A 17,484-nucleotide genomic window follows, 5' to 3' on the forward strand; every position below is an offset into this window, starting at 1 on the left:
TTCTACTTAGTATTCATTATCCAAATGACTCTAAAGATTGGGTTTGTGCCCTTAATAATCAGGGCTCTAAAAGAGAAGGTTCTTTAACTGAAAAAAATTTGTGCATGTATTTCAAGCGGTTCAGAAGATATCCATGGTTTGATACCTACAGATACAACATAAAGTCAAATTAAAAAAAAAAAAAAGATGGTACTTTAAAGCACAGGGGCATGTCAAAATGTTCCTTTTGGGAAAAAATATTAAAATGGAAACAAGTCTCTCTTTAATAAGAGAATCAGCTTTAATTAGAGAAATAAAAACAAAACAAAACTAATCTTTGTGACCTAAAATACAGAACTTCAGTTATTCAGATGGGATCTGCAAATAACCATCATGTTAAGAAAGTCGAATTTGTAACCTAATGAACTAAAAAAAAATAGCTTTGAATAGGTAACTAAATCAGGATAAAGCAAATGTCTCACATAAAATTAGAATGTACTCTCATATCTGTCTTAACTGACAAACTTCTTTGTTGAGCTTTCCTTCTCTTGTTTCTAAAGAAATTCCCTTGTCAAATTGTTTTACAATAAGTCTATCTTATCCATCTGACCTCAAACATGCAGCAGAGTGTGGACTTCACAGTAGGCAAAAACATTAAATAATTTACATTTTTACCAAACATTTAAAGAAGAATGAACACCAATCCTCCTCAAATTCTTCCAAAATATTGAGAAGGGAACACTTGTAAACTCATACTCCGAGGCCAATATCATCTTGATACCAAAGCCAGAAAAGAATACTATAAGAAAACTGTAGGCCATCTATGAAAAACCCACAGCGAATATCATTCTCAATGGGGAAAAACTGAGGGTTTTTCCCCTAAGGTCAGGAACACAGCAGGGATGTCCATTATCACCACTGCTGTTCAACATAGTACTAGAGCCCTAGCCTCAGCAATCAGACAACAAAAAGAAATAAAAGGCATCCAAATCATCAAAGAAGAAGTCAAACTCTCACTCTTTGCAGATGATAGGATACTTTATGTGGAAAACCCCAAAGACTCCACCCCAAAACTGCTAGAACTCATACAGGAATTCAGTAAAGTGGCAGGATATAAAATCAATGCACAGAAATCAGTGGCATTCCTATACACCAACAACAAGACAGAAGAGAGAGAAATTAAGGAGTGGATTTCATTTATAAGTGCACCCAAAACCATAAGATACCTAGGCATAAACCTAACCAAAGAGACAAAGGATCTGTACTCAGAAAACTATAGAATACTCATGAAAGAAATTGGGGAAGACACAAAGAAATGGAAAAACATTCCATGCTCATGGATTGGAAGAACAAATATCGTTAAAATGTCTATGCTACCTAGAGTAATCTACACATTCAATGCAATCCCTATCAAAATACCATCAACTTTTTTCACAGAACTGGAACGAACAATCCTAAAATTTGTATGGAACCAGAAAAGACCCTGAATAGGGGTTGAAAAAGAAAGCCAAAGTGGGGGCATCACAATGCCAAACTTCAAACTCTATTACAAAGCTGTAATCATCAAGACAGCAGGGTACTGGCACAAAAACAGACACATAGATCAATGGAGCAGAATAGAGAGCCCAGAAATGGGTCCTCAAATCTATGGTCAACTAATTTTCAACCAAGCAGAAAGAATATCCAATGGAAAAAAGACAGTCTCTTCAATAAATGGTGTTGGGAATATTGGACAGCCACATGCAGGAGAATGAAAGTGGACCATTCTCTTATACCATACACAAAGATAAACTCAAAATGGATGAAAGACCTTAATGTGAGACACAAATCCATCAAAATCCTTGAGTAGAACAGAGGCAGCAACCTCTTCGACCTCGGCTGCAGCAACTTTTTGCTAGTCATGTCTCTAAAGGCAAGGGAAACAAAGGCAAAAATGAACGATTGGGACTTTATCAAGATAAAAAGCTTTTGCATGGCAAAGGAAACAGTCAACAAAACCAAAAGACAACCAACATAATGGGAGAAGATATTTGCCAATGACATATCAGATAAAGGGCTGGTATCCAAGATCTATAAGAACTTATCAAACTCAACACCCAAAGAACAAAGAATCCAATCAAGAAATGGGCAGAAGACATGGACAGAACATTTCTCCAAAGAAGACATCCAAATGGCCAACAGACACATGAAAAAGTTCTCAACATCACTTGGCATCAGGGAAATCCAAATCAAAACCTCAATTAGATAGCACCTCACACCAGTCAGAATGGCTAAAATCAACAAGTCAGGAAACGACAGATGTTGGTGAGGATGTGGAAAAAGGGGAACCCTCCTACACTGTTGGTGGGAATGCAAGCTGGTGCAGCCACTCTGGAAAACAGTATGGAGGTTCCTCAAAAAGTTGAAAATAGAGCTACCCTATGACCCAGGAACGGCACTCTTGGGTATTTACTGCCAAGATACAAATGTAGGGATCTGAAGGAGCACCTACACCCCAATGTTTACAGCAGCAATGCCCACAATAGCCAAACTATGGAAAGAGCCCAGATGTCCATCGACACAGTAATAGATAAAGAAGATGTGGTGTGTGTACACACACACACACACACACAGGAATATTATGCAGCCATCAAAAAAATGAATGCACAATGGAATATTATGCAGCCATCAAAAAATTGAAATCTTGCCATTTGCAACAAAGGGGATGGAACTAGAGGGTATTATGCTAAGTGAAATAAATCGATCAGAGAAAGACAAGTATCATATGATCTCACTGATACACTGAATTTAAGAAATAAAACAGAGGATCACAGGGGAAGAGTGGAAAAATGAAACAAGATGAAACCAGAGAGGGAGATAAACCTTAAGAGACTCTTAATCTTAGGAAACAAACTGAGGGTTGCTGGAGGGGAGGGTGGTGGGGGGAGGGGTAACTGGGTGATGGACAATGGGGAGGGTATGTGTTGTAATGAGCACTGGGTATTATATAAGAGTTATGAATCACAGACCTGAACCCCTGAAACAAAGAATACATTATATGTTAAAAAATAAACTAAAAAAAACTGTATGCCAATATCCATATCCCTGATGAATATAGATGCAAAACTCCTCAATAAAATATTAGCAAACCAAATTCAGGAACACTTTAAAGGAATTATACACCATGACCAAGTATGATTTATCCCTGGGATGCAAGGATATTTCACCATAATGCAAATCAATAAAATGAAAGATAAAAATCACATGATCATCTCAATGAACATAAAAAAGCATTGGACAAATTACAACATCCTCACATGATAAAAGCCCTGAACAGTTACATTTTTTTTTTTTTGAGAGAGAGAGAGACAGCAAGCACATGTGAGTGGGGGGAGGGGCTGAAGGAGAGGGAGGGAGAGAGAGAATCTTAAGCGCTCCATGCTGGGCATGGAGCCTGACCTGAGGCTCCATCTCACGACCCTGAGATCATGACCTAAGACGAAATCAAGAGTTGGATGCTTAACTGACTGAGCCACACAGGCATACCCAGAAATTAGTTTCATTTCTATGCACTCACCACAAACTATCTGAAAGAGAAATCAAGAAAACTGTCCCATTTACAATTGCACCAAAAGGCTAAAATAGTTGGGAATAAATTTAACCAAGGAGGTGAAAGACCTATACACTGAAAACTATGACTTTGATGAAAGAAACTGAAGAGAAAAATAAATGAAAAGATATTCCATGATCATGGATTTAAAGAATTAATACTGTTGAAATGTCCATACTACCCAAAGCAATTTACAGATTCAATGCAATCTTGATCAAAATTCCAATGGTACTTTTCACAGAATTGGAACAATCCTAAAATTTGTATTGAACTACAAAAGGCCCCAGAAAGCCAAAGCAATCTTGAGAAAGAAGAACAAAGCTGAAGACATCATGTTCCCTGATTTCAAACTATATCACAAATCTGAAGTAATCAAAACAGTATGGTCTTGACATAAAAACAGACACATAGATCAATGGAACAGAATTGAGACCTGAGAAATAAACCTAAGCATAACTGGTCAAGTAATATTTGACAAGGAAGTCAAGAATACTCAATGGAGAAAAGACAATCTCTTCAATAAATGGTGCTGGGAAAATTGGATATTCACATGTAAAAGAATGAAACTAGATCCTTATCTTACACAACTTAAAAAAATAAATTTAAGACCTGAAACCATGAAAGTCCAAAAAGAAAACATAGGAAAAAAGGCACAGGTCTTGGCAATGTTTTTGTGGATATGACACCTAAAGCACAAGCAACAAAATAAAAAATAAACCAGTAGGACTGCATCAAACTAAAAAGCTTCTGCAGAATGAAAGTAACAAAATACAAAGCGAAAAGACAACCTTTGGAATGTGAAAAAATATTTGAAAACCATCTATCTGATAAGGGACTAATATCAAAAATGCATAGAGAACTACAACTCAATAGCAAAAAAAAAAATGCAATTAAAAATGGGCAAACAATGTGAACAGACATTTTTCCAAACAGATACAAATGGCCAATAGGTACATGAAAAGATGTTTAACATTACTAGTCATCAGGGAAATGCAAATCAGAACCACAATGAGATATGGTCATTATCTGTTGGTCTGTTGGAATGAGCATTATTAAAAAGAGGTAACAAATGCTAGCGAGGATGTGGAATAAAGGGAACCCTTGTGCACTCTTGGTGGGAATGTAAATTGGTTATAGTCCTATGGAAAATGGTATGGAGGATCCTCCAAAAACTGAAAAATAGAACTATCATATGATCCAGCAATTCCACTTCTGGGAATATATCCAGAGGAAATGAAAATGGTCACTTAAAAAGATATTTGCAGCCCCAAGTCCATAGCAGCATTATATACTGTAGCCAAGACACAGAAACAACCAAAGTGTCTGTCTATGGATGAATGAATGAAGAATTTGTGGTGCATGTTTGTAATGGAATATTATCAGCCACAAAAAAATGAGGAAATCCTGTCATGTGCAACAATATGGATGAACCTTGAGGGCATTGTGCTAAGTGAAGTAAGTCAGAAAGACAAATACTGTATGATCTCAGGTGAAATCAAAAATGAAAAACCAAAAACCAACAACCCTCACCTTGAAACCTCATAGATACAGAGAACAGACTGGCAGTTGCCAGAGGTGGGGTGGGAGGTGGGCAAAATGGGAAAGGGAGTCAAAAGGTACAAACTTCCAGTTACAAAATAAAGAAGTCATGGAGATGTAATGTACAGCATGGTGACTACAGTTAATATTACCATACCATGTATTTGAAACCTGTTAAGAGAGTAGATCTTAAAACTCCTCAACATGAGAAAAAAAAATTTTTGTAACTATACATGGTGACAGATCTTAACTAGACTTATTGTGATGATCATTCTACACTATATACAAATATTGAATCATTCTGTTATACACCTGCGACCAGTACATTATATGTCAATTTTGCCTCAATTAAAAAAATTTGAATTCTTCACTTATTTTTGAAAGCTTTTAAAAATTTAGCACATGTAAAGCTATAATTACCTAAATATTGTTTTACTTGCCTTTCACAAGTGTTACTATGGAGGACTTTTACTGTCATTTTATTGTGCATATTTACAATTTTTTTTCACCCTGGTTTTAATTCAGATATGACTTAAGAGTACATATTTTAGTTTCCAAATATGTGAGTCTTTTTTATGATTACCTTTTTAAAAATTTTTTAAAAATTTTTAAATTTTTTTATTATGTTATGTTAATCCCCATACATTACATCATTAGTTTTAGATGTAGTGTTCCATAATTCATTGTTTGTGCATAACACCCAGTGCTCCGTGCAGTACGTGCCCTCTTTAATACCCATCACCAGGCTAACCCATCCCCCCACCCCCCTGTGATTATCTTTTTATCGTCAATTTAAAATCAGGTGACTTATGTCAAAGAATTTTTTGTTTTATGTAATTTTGGGGGGAATTTCTTAATACCACTTTGGCTTCAAATGTTCAGTGTGTTTTGGAAATAATCTATAATACATTTTAAAACTTGAAAAAAATATACATCTACAGTCCATGCAGGGTTCTAGATACATATTTTAAATGTTTTAAATTTTCGTTGAAGTATTTGTGTTTATTCATTTTATTACCTTCAGCTGTCAGTTTCTGATACTTCCATTAAGTAATCTGATAGGATTATAGATTTATTTTGCTTCATTTGTGTGTTCTGTGGAAAGAGCTGAGATGCCCTTCAACAGATGAATGGATAAAGAAGATGTGGTCCATATATACAATGGAATATTACTCAGCCATCAGAAAGGATGAATACCCAACTTTTACATCAACATGGATGGGACTGGAGGAGATTATGCTAAGTGAAATAAATCAAGCAGAGAAAGTCAATTATCATATGGTTTCACTTATTTGTGGAACATAGGAAATAGCATGGAGGACATTAGGAGAAGGAAGGGAAAAATGAAGGGGGGGAATTGAAGGGGGAGACGAACCATGAGAGACTATGGACTCTGAGAAACAAACTGAGGGTTTTAGAGGGGAGATGAGTCGGGGGTTGGGTTAGCCCGGTGATGGGTATTAAGGAGGGCACGTACTGCATGGAGCACTGGGTGCTATACGCAAACAATGAATCATGGAACACTACATCAAAAACTAATGATGTATTGTATGGTTACTAATATAACATAATAAAATAAAATAAAATTAAAAAGAAAAGAATTTGTGTGTTTTTAGTCGGGAGCAGGAGGATATTAGCTCAATGCCATAGTACTGAAACTGAACTAGATTATTTATTCTTTCAGGAGATACAGAAATAAGAACCTCATCAATCCCATAGAAACTATGAATTCCATTAAGTGGAAAGAGGGAGCTTAGCATTTGATCCTGGACCCTGATTGTTACAGTTGAAAAGGACCTTACAAATGATTACCTTTCCAGTTTCATACTAATTGCTCTGGGTTAAATTATTGCTCCTTCAAATGAACAAGAGATTCAAACCTTGGCTGTCTGGCTTATTTTATGAGGATACTGAAAGATAGATTTTCCTTAGGAATTAAAAAACTACTATTTTTATTAATTTGAAAGAACTGCAAAGAAACTTTCAAATAAAAATACTTTTTATAATCCAGAATAGAAACCAGAGAGGGAAGGAGAATAAAATAAGCTTATTTCAGAAATTTAGTTAAGAGAGTAGTGGGAGGGAGGGAGCACAAGAAGCAAGCAAGAGTGTGCCTAATGGTCCTAAGGTCAAAGTAAAATTCCTGCTCATATAGACCAGCCTCCTGGAGCTATCTCTACTGCAAGAGAACTGATCTTCTGAATGACCCTAGTGAAAATCCTAAATGATTTATGATTCAATGGTATTTCCTATACTCTACTTACTAAGGTGAGGAAATAAAATATTTCATTTTATTCCCAAAGACACTTCAACAATAAGAATTAAAGGGGGATTAGATTTAAATTTTTAATTAGTAGGAAAGTTAAATTAACTAAACCCTCCATTCTTGAGGTACTTTGGTTAACTGAGGTTTTACCTCAGTAAATAAAATTCAGACTGCATTTTTACTAAGAAATTTCTCCTGTAGTTTAATTCAAAGCTTTGAATAAATGCTATTTAGTTTGTTTTTAATTTTTTTCAGACACATCTAATAAATAAGCCATGAAAACTGCCTTTACTTCATCTTTTTAACAAGTTATCTTGCCCAAGACAATCCCTGTCTTTGGTGGTCTGCTGAAATACAAATATACATATAGACACATACATAATTTTTATTTCTACATATATGCAATACTCCTGAACCATATCCCCAAGTCAAAATCTAAAAGATTTGGTTTTGTAGGTCACTCAAAACAGTATTTTGCAAAAGAAGTTTTTGCCTCTGACGGGAAGAATCAAAGAAATAATGACAAAAGAAACACAAAATAAAATACTTTGTAGACGAACCTGAAAACACGAAACGTATTCTCTGTCTTATCATTTACCTTCAAAAAGTGTTTTTCAAGTGTTTCCTTTCCAGAGCTACAGATGGTTTTTGCCATTTAGCATCCTCATTCCTGTTAGAGGCAGCCAATTAATATCATATCCCTCTCCTTCTAATCAAGGCTGCCCTATTAGTGCTCTGTTGACTGAACGGTTGCTGACGAACTGAAAATTAGTCAGCGAAGCTAACGATTTTCTCTCCAGACCCTGTGGGCCCATAAAATGTTCGTCTGAATTAAGGACAGTTAATTATGGTGTATGGTTTGCCAGGAGACTGAACTCACTGAGTCAGTGTGAGAAGCCCAGTTTGGGGGCCCAGTGATTCGATGCAGGCTGGCAGATTTCCCTTTTAAGGTTTGCTGTTTTCCTCCTAGCTCATGTCTCTTCCAGGCGTTTCCAGGAGATGGTGTCTGGCAGCTCTTTCGCTCAGCTTACAAGAAAATCTCCTTGGTGCATTGCGCGGGGAAGAGCAAACTAGGAGTCTTTTGTCGTCGCTAAATGTACTCTCTGCGAGGCCGCAGAATTTCTGGGGCTTGACAAAGATTATTATAATTTTAATAAGTTTTTAAGCTATTGAAATGCACTGTCATCACCACGGTGGTGACATATATGAGTAGATGCCATCCAGGTTGTGCTCAGTCTATGACAGGATGACGAACAGACGAGCAGATGACGGTCTTCTAGGTTGCTGGTCCTTGAGCTCCCAGAGGCAGAAAAAGAAGGTTGGGACAAGTTTTTGAAGAAGAAACCCCAATTTGCTATGACAGAGCAGTGGATATCCAGTGAAATGTCAAAGGGAGAAGATGCAAGCATGCTGACTGAGATAGTGGAATTCATGTTGTCTCTTTCTTGAGACCTCAAACTAACGTCTTATACATGGTAGTGTTTTGTAGCCACGTCCATTTGCTACTCAGTTAATGATCCCACTGTATAGAATTTAAGACGGAGTTGCCTTTTAACATCAGGTGTGAGGACTGGCATTCACAAAATATTTCTATTTTCTACCTATTTATCGTTTTTCAAGATAAACGCCGCGGAGCACTTTTTCACACTACTCATGTGCGTGGTTAAACAAGACGGAATTATAATTCATAAACATCTCAAACCAAGAGTGTTTTGTTAAAGGAACCACGGTAGTCTTTCATTACTATTTACTGAAACTGCCTTCCGTAGATACAAATGTTCCTAGGGCCCCACGGAAGTTTTCTTCTGCCTTTAGTTTACACTTTAGTTCCGCATCATGTACTAAAGAGACTGTCTACTTACAGATGTAGGATGTAACATCAGAACTTGTTTTGAGCTGAGGAATTAATATTAAATGAGAGTTCGCCAGTTTAAAAAAAAAAATCATTGCTAAGAGAAAAAAAAATCAACCGACAAATGTTCAAGTTTTTTTTCTTTTTAAAAGATTTCTTCAAGTGAGGAACATGGATGCTGAGAATTGGTTGCAGGTGTGAGTAAACCAGAAATTAGGTGAGCCAAAGAAATAATTTCAAGAACCCCTTCAACATAACGTCTTTAATGATATGCCGAGATAATTATTGAGATTGTGCAATGAACCGAAAGGCACTTGGGATTAAAAAAGAAAGAGCAAGGGCACCTGGGTGGCTCAGTTGGTGAAGCGTCTCCTTTGGCTTGGGTCATGATTCCAGGGTCCTGGGATCGAGCCCCAAGTCAGGCTCCCTGCTCAGCAGAGAGCCTATTTCTCCCTCTCCCTCTTCTGCTTCCCTCTGCTTGTGCGTTCTCTCTCTCTGCCAAATAAATAAATAAATAAATAAAATCTTAAAAAAAAAAAAGAGCAGAGGAATTTGCTGAAATATTTGCTTCAGACTTTCCCAAGGTAGATTTTGTGAGGCATGAATGAATGGTTGAATTAACCAGGATTTCAGTCAACCTAGCTTGGCTCAAGCTCTCTCTTCACCACCAATGATCTGTGCATTTTCATTGTGTCACAGATCTTCTCTGTGTCAGGTGAAAGCATTGGCCAAAACCCGTGGGGTCTGGTGGGGCCGAATCTACTTACCAATAAGCTAAGGGGCAAAACACTCGGGCATCACTATCGTCTAATTTACCCTCTTGCCCCAGTATTCCAAGTTACAATTTTATACCCCATCTTCTTCCTAGTTAAAGAATCTCAGCACAGTTATTAAATGATCAGGTATTGTTTGTACCTCCAAAACTTCACACATCTTTCTTTTTAGCAATTATTATATGCCAGGAATTGATCTTTCTACAGCTAAATAAAATTAGTTTTGCTAATAAGTTTTGGCCAATAAGTTTTAAAATCAGAGTTGAGGAAGAGAGAGAGGATGCTTCATTTCATAGTCTTGCCCCTCTCTTGATCTCCTTCATGCACTAAGAGCTGTCTGGATAGTAGCTTTAACCTGACTCCATCCCTCTCTTCTTACTTAGCAAGAATGACTACAAATTGACTTTGGGAACCACCTGTAAAAAACACATAATTCCCTAAAAGGTCTTGCTATTTCAAATAAAAAGTCACTTTATATTATGTTTTAGTTCTGGTTATTGTTCCTGGAAAAAGATGTAAAAAAGATGAACAAGTTCAAGAGAGTGGCAAAAAAATGGTCAAGGGGCATCCGTAATCTACTGGAATCAAGAAAAAGTCCTCAAATCACTTGTCAGATCTATAGATTCCTCCACACTTTGAGGTTTTTATTTTTTTTTAAAGGTATCTATTTGTTTGAGAGAGAGAGTAAGAGAGAGAGAGAAGGAGCAGGGGGAGGTGCAGAGGGAGAAGAAGACTCTCTGCTGAGCAGAGAGCCCAATGTAGGGCTCAATCCCAGGACCCTGGGATCATGACCTGATCCAAAGGCAGACGCTTAACTGAGCCAGCCAGGTACACCATCACACTTTGAGTTTTTAAAGTGAGAATCTATAGCTGAAAATTACTTCTTAAAGAGGGTTTTCACATTATATCATCTTTCAACAGTCTTGACTAAGATATCAGGATAGGTATTATCTATAGTTTACAGATTAAAAAAAAAAATCAGGGGATGAGAGATCCTATGATTTGTCCAAATTCTGAGGGCCGTTAGTAACTGGAAGAGCCCAGGCTCGGAATCCAATCTCATACGCCTTCCACTCTTCCAACTTGACTGAACGTACCCATTCAATCTTGACAGAGAATAGCCAGAATTCTCTTTCCTAATCTCTGCCCTGTCTCTAAATGTATTTTCCCTTTGACCTGAAATGGATGGTATATACTTCAATCTCCTATTGTCTTGCTTGTAATCATTTCACATGCTGTAGGCATAGCTAGTATTAGTATATTTCCTTTATTTGATTTTGAGATTAGGAGTCCTCAGAGAAAGAGGGCTATTTTAATGTGTTTTGCTCAACAAAATCGTATGAAAACAAATCAAATAATCCTTTTGTTACCGGCCTAAGACGATGCCAGAGAGGATTTAAGGGACGGATCAGAGATCAGCAAGCTACGGTCCATGAACCAAATATGCTTGCTGCTTGATTTTGTAAATAAAGTTTTGCTGGAACACAGACACACTTATTCCTCTGTGTATTGTCTATGTGTGCTGCAGGGTGGGGCAGTACTAACAGAGACTGTATGGCCTACAAAGCCTAAAATATTAACTACCTGGCCTTTTGAAATAAAAAGTGGCCAACTCCAGGCCAGAGTCAATCCCTGAAAAGTGACCAGGGAAGAAGCAAAGTAGAGTGGGTCATCCGCTCTTTCCTTCTAGGAATTTGATACCTCAGGAGCTGCTGTTATTTCCAGAGAAAGACTATTTTTTGGTACTTAAGATAAGGGAGTATAAGGTAGAGAGAGGGAATTGCAAGAGAATTTGATGAAATTACACAGAGCACTTTAGAAGGGAAATTATATTTAGGAGAGTTATTCTTCAATCAAGGGAATGAGAGGAAGAATTGCATGAGGTAAAGGTGCGACCCGGGGTGGGACATCTAGAAGTGTTTGTCATATGCTGATTGGTATCCATCAGAATATATAGTGAATTTGCTAATACCAATCAAAATCTACACTTAAGTTTAAAAATCATGTGAATTATTCGAGTTTATTTAGCTTTGCTTTTAGCAAGGAAAAAACTAGCAGCTTTCTTTATTACATTAGTAAATGCTGAATCTTGGGACACAGATTCAGCTTAAGAAGTTACTTTAGGGTCAGATGTTAGCACAAATTGTTGTACATCAGCTATTATAAAAACAAACTTTTAATATCCCATATTTTGAAATTTATGGAGGTGACTTTTCATTTTCTTTGGAGATGATGAATGTGTGCCGACTGGCGCCGCTGTTTAATTAGATGGCTAGCTGTGAAGACAGCGGAAATAATCTCAGCCATTTAAACCTCAAGGCAATCTCCCAATGTGACCAAAAAGTTGTTCATTTTATTTATGTAGCTGCTTTACCTACTCATCCAGATTTCCACTACACTTAGACATTCCCAGGTGAAGTGTCTACAATTATTTTGTAAAGGGCTTGAAATAATACTCCCTTCCTTCTTCCTGCTCCTAGGAAATTTTTGCTTAAAGCTGCATTTGAGCAACAGTGCATGGGAAGCATCATGGTATATGGGAAAGAGAACAGACCGTAGACTCAGGAACACTTGGAAAGCCCTTTGAAAGGTCACCGTGTGTTCAGAGAACTGCGAATGGCTCATCGTGTCCAGAATGCAGAGTGCATGCTGAGTGTGGACAGTGTCTCGTCTATAGAGGCGGGTAGGAGCCAGATAATAAGAGGTATGGTGTTTCATGGTAGGGAGTAGGGATGGTTGTCAAGGTAATACGGAACCCCTGAAGGGTTTTAAGACAAGAACGTAACACAATCAAACTTACACTACTGAATAATACCATGGCAGCAGCACTGGAATGGAGAGAAAGAGGGTACACAGACATCTGAAGGGCTGGTGGAAGAAGTGAGGTTTTGGAGGAATGATGAGGTCGAAAGCTCGGAAGATGTCTGGGAGGATTGGGGACTAAACTGTTGAGGAGCTATTTGTGTGGCTTCACTGAGAGAACTTAATTATAATAGACACAAGGATGAAGGAAGGGTCAATATAGGAGCTGAGCTAATTATAATAAGGAAATCGAGGAGGAGAACAACAATTCACACCTATCTGACTTACTACCGCATGCCCAGGATCTAGGCCTGCAAAGCAGAGTGTTCCTGTGACTTGAGTTAGACAATAGGAGAAGATAAAAAATAAAATAGAGGGGGAGCGGAGCAAGATGGCGGAGGAGTAGGAGACCTGGATTTCGTCTCCTCTCAGGAATTCAGCTGGATAGGGATCAAACCATTCGGAACACCTACAAACTCAACAGGAGATCGAAGAAAAGAAGAGCAACAACTCTCTCATCAGAAAGCGACCACTTTCTGGAAGGTAGGACATGCGGAGAAGTGAATCCGAGGCGATATTCGGGAGGATAGACGCGGGGGAGGGGCCTCCGTCGGCCGCGTCTGGCAAGTGATAGAGCCGCGGAGCACAAAATCGGAACTTTTAAAAGTCTGCTCCGCCGAGGGACGTCACTCTGGTGGCTAAGTGGGGGGTGGAACCCTCCGGGACAGTGTGGTCTCAGGACCCTCGGGGTCACAGAAAGACCGGGGGTGCCTGAGTGTGGCAGAGCTCCCAAGTATCGGAGCAGGGAAGCCGGCTGCAGAGGCGGAGCCCAGGCGTGGGCTCTCAGCTCGGGGTGGCCATAAACCGTGATCTGCGGCACAGTCGGGCCCCTGCTCCTCCAGCAGGGACCCAACAAGCGGCAGATCCGGGGAGACTCACCTTCCTCCCCCGGGAGGAGCCGTGCGGGAGTGCACCGTAGGGATCTGCTGGGTTTGGAGACTCCACACGGGGTTGGGTGCCAGAGAGAGAAACACTCGGTCACAGGCTGGGTGAGCACAGAGTGCGGCCGGAGACCAGGGAGACGGGAGGGACTGACGGCTTTTCTCTGGGGGCTCACTGAGGAGCAGGGCCCCGAGTTCTCGGCTTCACTGGGGCGGAGATTGGGAGGCCGCCATTTTCGCTCTCCGCCTCCAAAGCTGGACGGAAAGCTCGCAGGGAACAAAAGCCCCGGAGAGCAAACCCGAGCAGATGACTCAGCCGGGAGGGGGCAAGGGCGGGGCAATTCCGCCTCCGGCAGAGACATTTGGAAACCACGGCAACAGGCCCCTCCCCAGAAGATCAGCGAGAACAGCCAGCCAAGACCAAGTTTACTGATCAACGAGAACGGCAGAACTCCAGTCCTAGGGGAATACTGCACATAGAATTCATGGCTTTTTTACCATGATTCTTTAGTCTTTCAAAGTTAATTTTTTTTAACTTTTCCTTTTTTTTCTGAATTTTTCTTTTTCCCTTTTTCAACCAACATCTTATCAATCCCTTTTTTTAAAAAAACATTTTTATTTTTCATTTTTAGAGTCATATTCTATCCCTTCATAGTAGTTACCCGTATTTTTGGCATATATATATAAGTTGTTCTCTCTTTAAAATTTTGAGATAGTTTCTTCTAACACATTAAAATATACCCTAAATCTCTAATATATGGTGTTTTCTACTCCCCTGCCTGATCACATTCCCTCCCTTTTTTTTCTTTTTTCTTTTTTTAAATCCTCTTCTTTCTTTTTTCAAACTTCTTATCAATTCCTTTTATAAAATTTTTTATAATTTCCATCTTTACAATCATATTCCATCCCTTCATCATATCAACCCTTATTTTTGTACATATATAAGTTTTTCTTTCTTTAAAATTTTGGGAGGCACTATCTTCTAAAAGACCAAAATACACCCCGAATCTAATGTGTGGCACTGATCTATATACCAGCCTGATCATATTTGATCACATTCTGTTTTTTGTTGTTGTTGTTGTTTTGTTTTGTTTGTTTTTGTTTGTTTTTATCTTTATCTTTTTCTTTTTTTTCTTTTTCTTTTTTCTCTCTTTCCATTTCTTTTCCCACTGCTTCAGGTCTTTTCTGATTTCTTTAGAGTATATTTTCTGGGGACGTGGTTACTCTGCTAGCATTTTGTTCTCTTATTAATCTATTCTCCTCTGCACAAAATGACAAGACGGAAAAATCACCTCAACAAAAAGAACAAGAGGTAGTACCGACTGCCAGGGACCTACTCAATACAGACATTAGTACGATGTCAGATCTAGAGTTCAGAATCATCACTTTAAAGATACTAGCTGGGCTTGAAAAAATATGGAAGTTATTAGAGAAACCCTTTCTGGAGAAGTAAAAGAACTAAAATCTAACCAAGCAGAAATCAAAAAGGCTATTAACGAGGTGCAATCAAAAATGGGGGTGCTAACAGCTAGGATAAATGAGGCAGAAGAGAGAATCAGTAATATAGAAGACCTAATGATGGAAAATAAAGAAGCTGAGAAAAAGAGAGAGAAACAACTACTGAATCACGAGGGCAGAATTCAAGAGATAAGCGATACCATAAGACGAAACAACATTAGAATAATTGGGATCCCAGAAGAAGAAGAAAGAGAGAGAGGGGCAGAAGGTATAATGGAGCAAATTATAGCAGAGAACTTCCCTAATTTGGGGAAGGAAACAGCCATCAAAATCCAGGAAGCACACAGAACCCCCTTCAAAATCAATAAAAATAGGTCCACACCCCAACATGTAATAGTAAAACTTACGAGTCTCATAGACAAAGAGAAAATCCTGAAAGCAGCTCGGGAGAAGAGATATGTACCCTACAATCGTAGAAACATTAGATTGGCAACAGACCTATCCACAGAGACCTGGCAGGCCAGAAAGGACTGGCAGGATATATTCAGAACACTAAATGAGGAAAATATGCAGCCAAGAATACTATATCCAGCTAGGCTGTCATTGAAAATTGAAGGAGAGAGAAAAAGCTTCCAGGACAAACAAAAACTAAAGGAATTTGCAAACACAAAACCAGCCCTACAAGAAATCTTGAAAGGGGTCCTCTAAGCAGAGAGACCCTAAAAGCAACATAGACCAGAAAGGAACACAGACAATATACAGTAACAGTCACCTCACAGGCAATACAATGGCACTAAATTCCTATCTTTCAATAGTTACCCTGAATGTAAATGGGCTAAATGCCCCAATCAAAAGACAAAGGGTATCAGATTGGATAAAAAAACAAGACCCATCGATATGCTGTCTGCAAGAGACTCATTTTAGAACCAAAGACACCCCCAGATTGAAAGTGAGGGGGTGGAAAACCATTTACCATGCTAATGGACACCAAAAGAAAGCTGGGGTGGCAATCCTTATATCAGACAAAGTAGATTTTAAACCAAAGACTGTAATAAGACATGAGGAAGGACATTATATCCTACTTAAAGGGTCTATCCAACAAGAAGATCTAACAATTGTAAATATCTATGCCTCTAACATGGGAGCAGCCAATTATATAAGGCAATTAATAACAAAAGCAAAGAAACCCATTGACAACAATACAATAATAGTGGGGGACTTTAACACCCCCCTCACTGAAATGGACAGATCGTCTAAGCAAAAGATCAACAAGGAAATAAAGACTTTAAATGACACACTGGACCAAATGGACTTCACAGACCTATTCAGAACATTCCACCCCAAAGCAACAGAATACACATTCTTCTCTAGTGCCCATGGAACATTCTCCAGAATCGATCACATCCTAGGTCATAAATCAGGTCTCAACTGGTACCAAAAGACTGGGATCATTCCCTGCCTATTTTCAGACCACAATGCTTTGAAACTAGAACTCAATCACAAGAGGAAAGTCGGAAAGAACTCAAATACATGGAGGCTAAAGAGCATCCTACTGAAGAATGAATGGGTCAACCAGGAAATTAAAGAAGAATTAAAAAAATACATGGAAACCAATGAAAATGAAAACACAACTATTCAAAATCTTTGGGATGCAGCAAAGGCAGTCCTAAGAGGAAAGAATATAGCAATACAAGCCTTTCTCAAGAAACAAGCAAGGTCTCAAGTACACAACCCAACCCTCCACCTAAAGGAGCTGGAGAAAGAACAGCAAATAAAGCCTAAACCCAGCAGGAGAAGAGAAATAATAAAGATCAGAGCAGAAATCAATGAAATAGAAACTAAAAGAACAGTAGAACAGATCAACGAAACTAGGAGCTGGTTCTTTGAAAGAATTAACAAGATCGATAAACCCCTGGCCAGACTTATCAAAAAGAAAAGAGAAATGACCCAAATCAACAAAATCATGAATGAAAGAGGAGAGATCACAACCAACACCAAAGAAATACAAACAATTATAAGAACATATGATGAGCAACTCTACGCCAGCAAATTAGATAACCTGGAAGAAATGGATGCATTCCTAGAGATGTATCAACTACCAAAACTGAACCAGGAAGAAATAGAAAACCTGAACAGACCTATAACCACGAAGGAAATTGAAGCAGTCATCAAAAATCTCCCAAAAAACAAAAGCCCAGGGCCAGATGGCTTCCCAGGGGAATTCTACCAAACATTTCAAGAAGAATTAATACCTATTCTTCTGAAACTGTTCCAAAAAATAGAAA

Source organism: Mirounga leonina, unplaced genomic scaffold (genome assembly GCF_011800145.1).
Source record: "Mirounga leonina isolate KUSES-001 unplaced genomic scaffold, KU_Mleo_1.0 Mir_101595, whole genome shotgun sequence".
In the NCBI taxonomy this organism is placed as follows: domain Eukaryota; kingdom Metazoa; phylum Chordata; class Mammalia; order Carnivora; family Phocidae; genus Mirounga; species Mirounga leonina.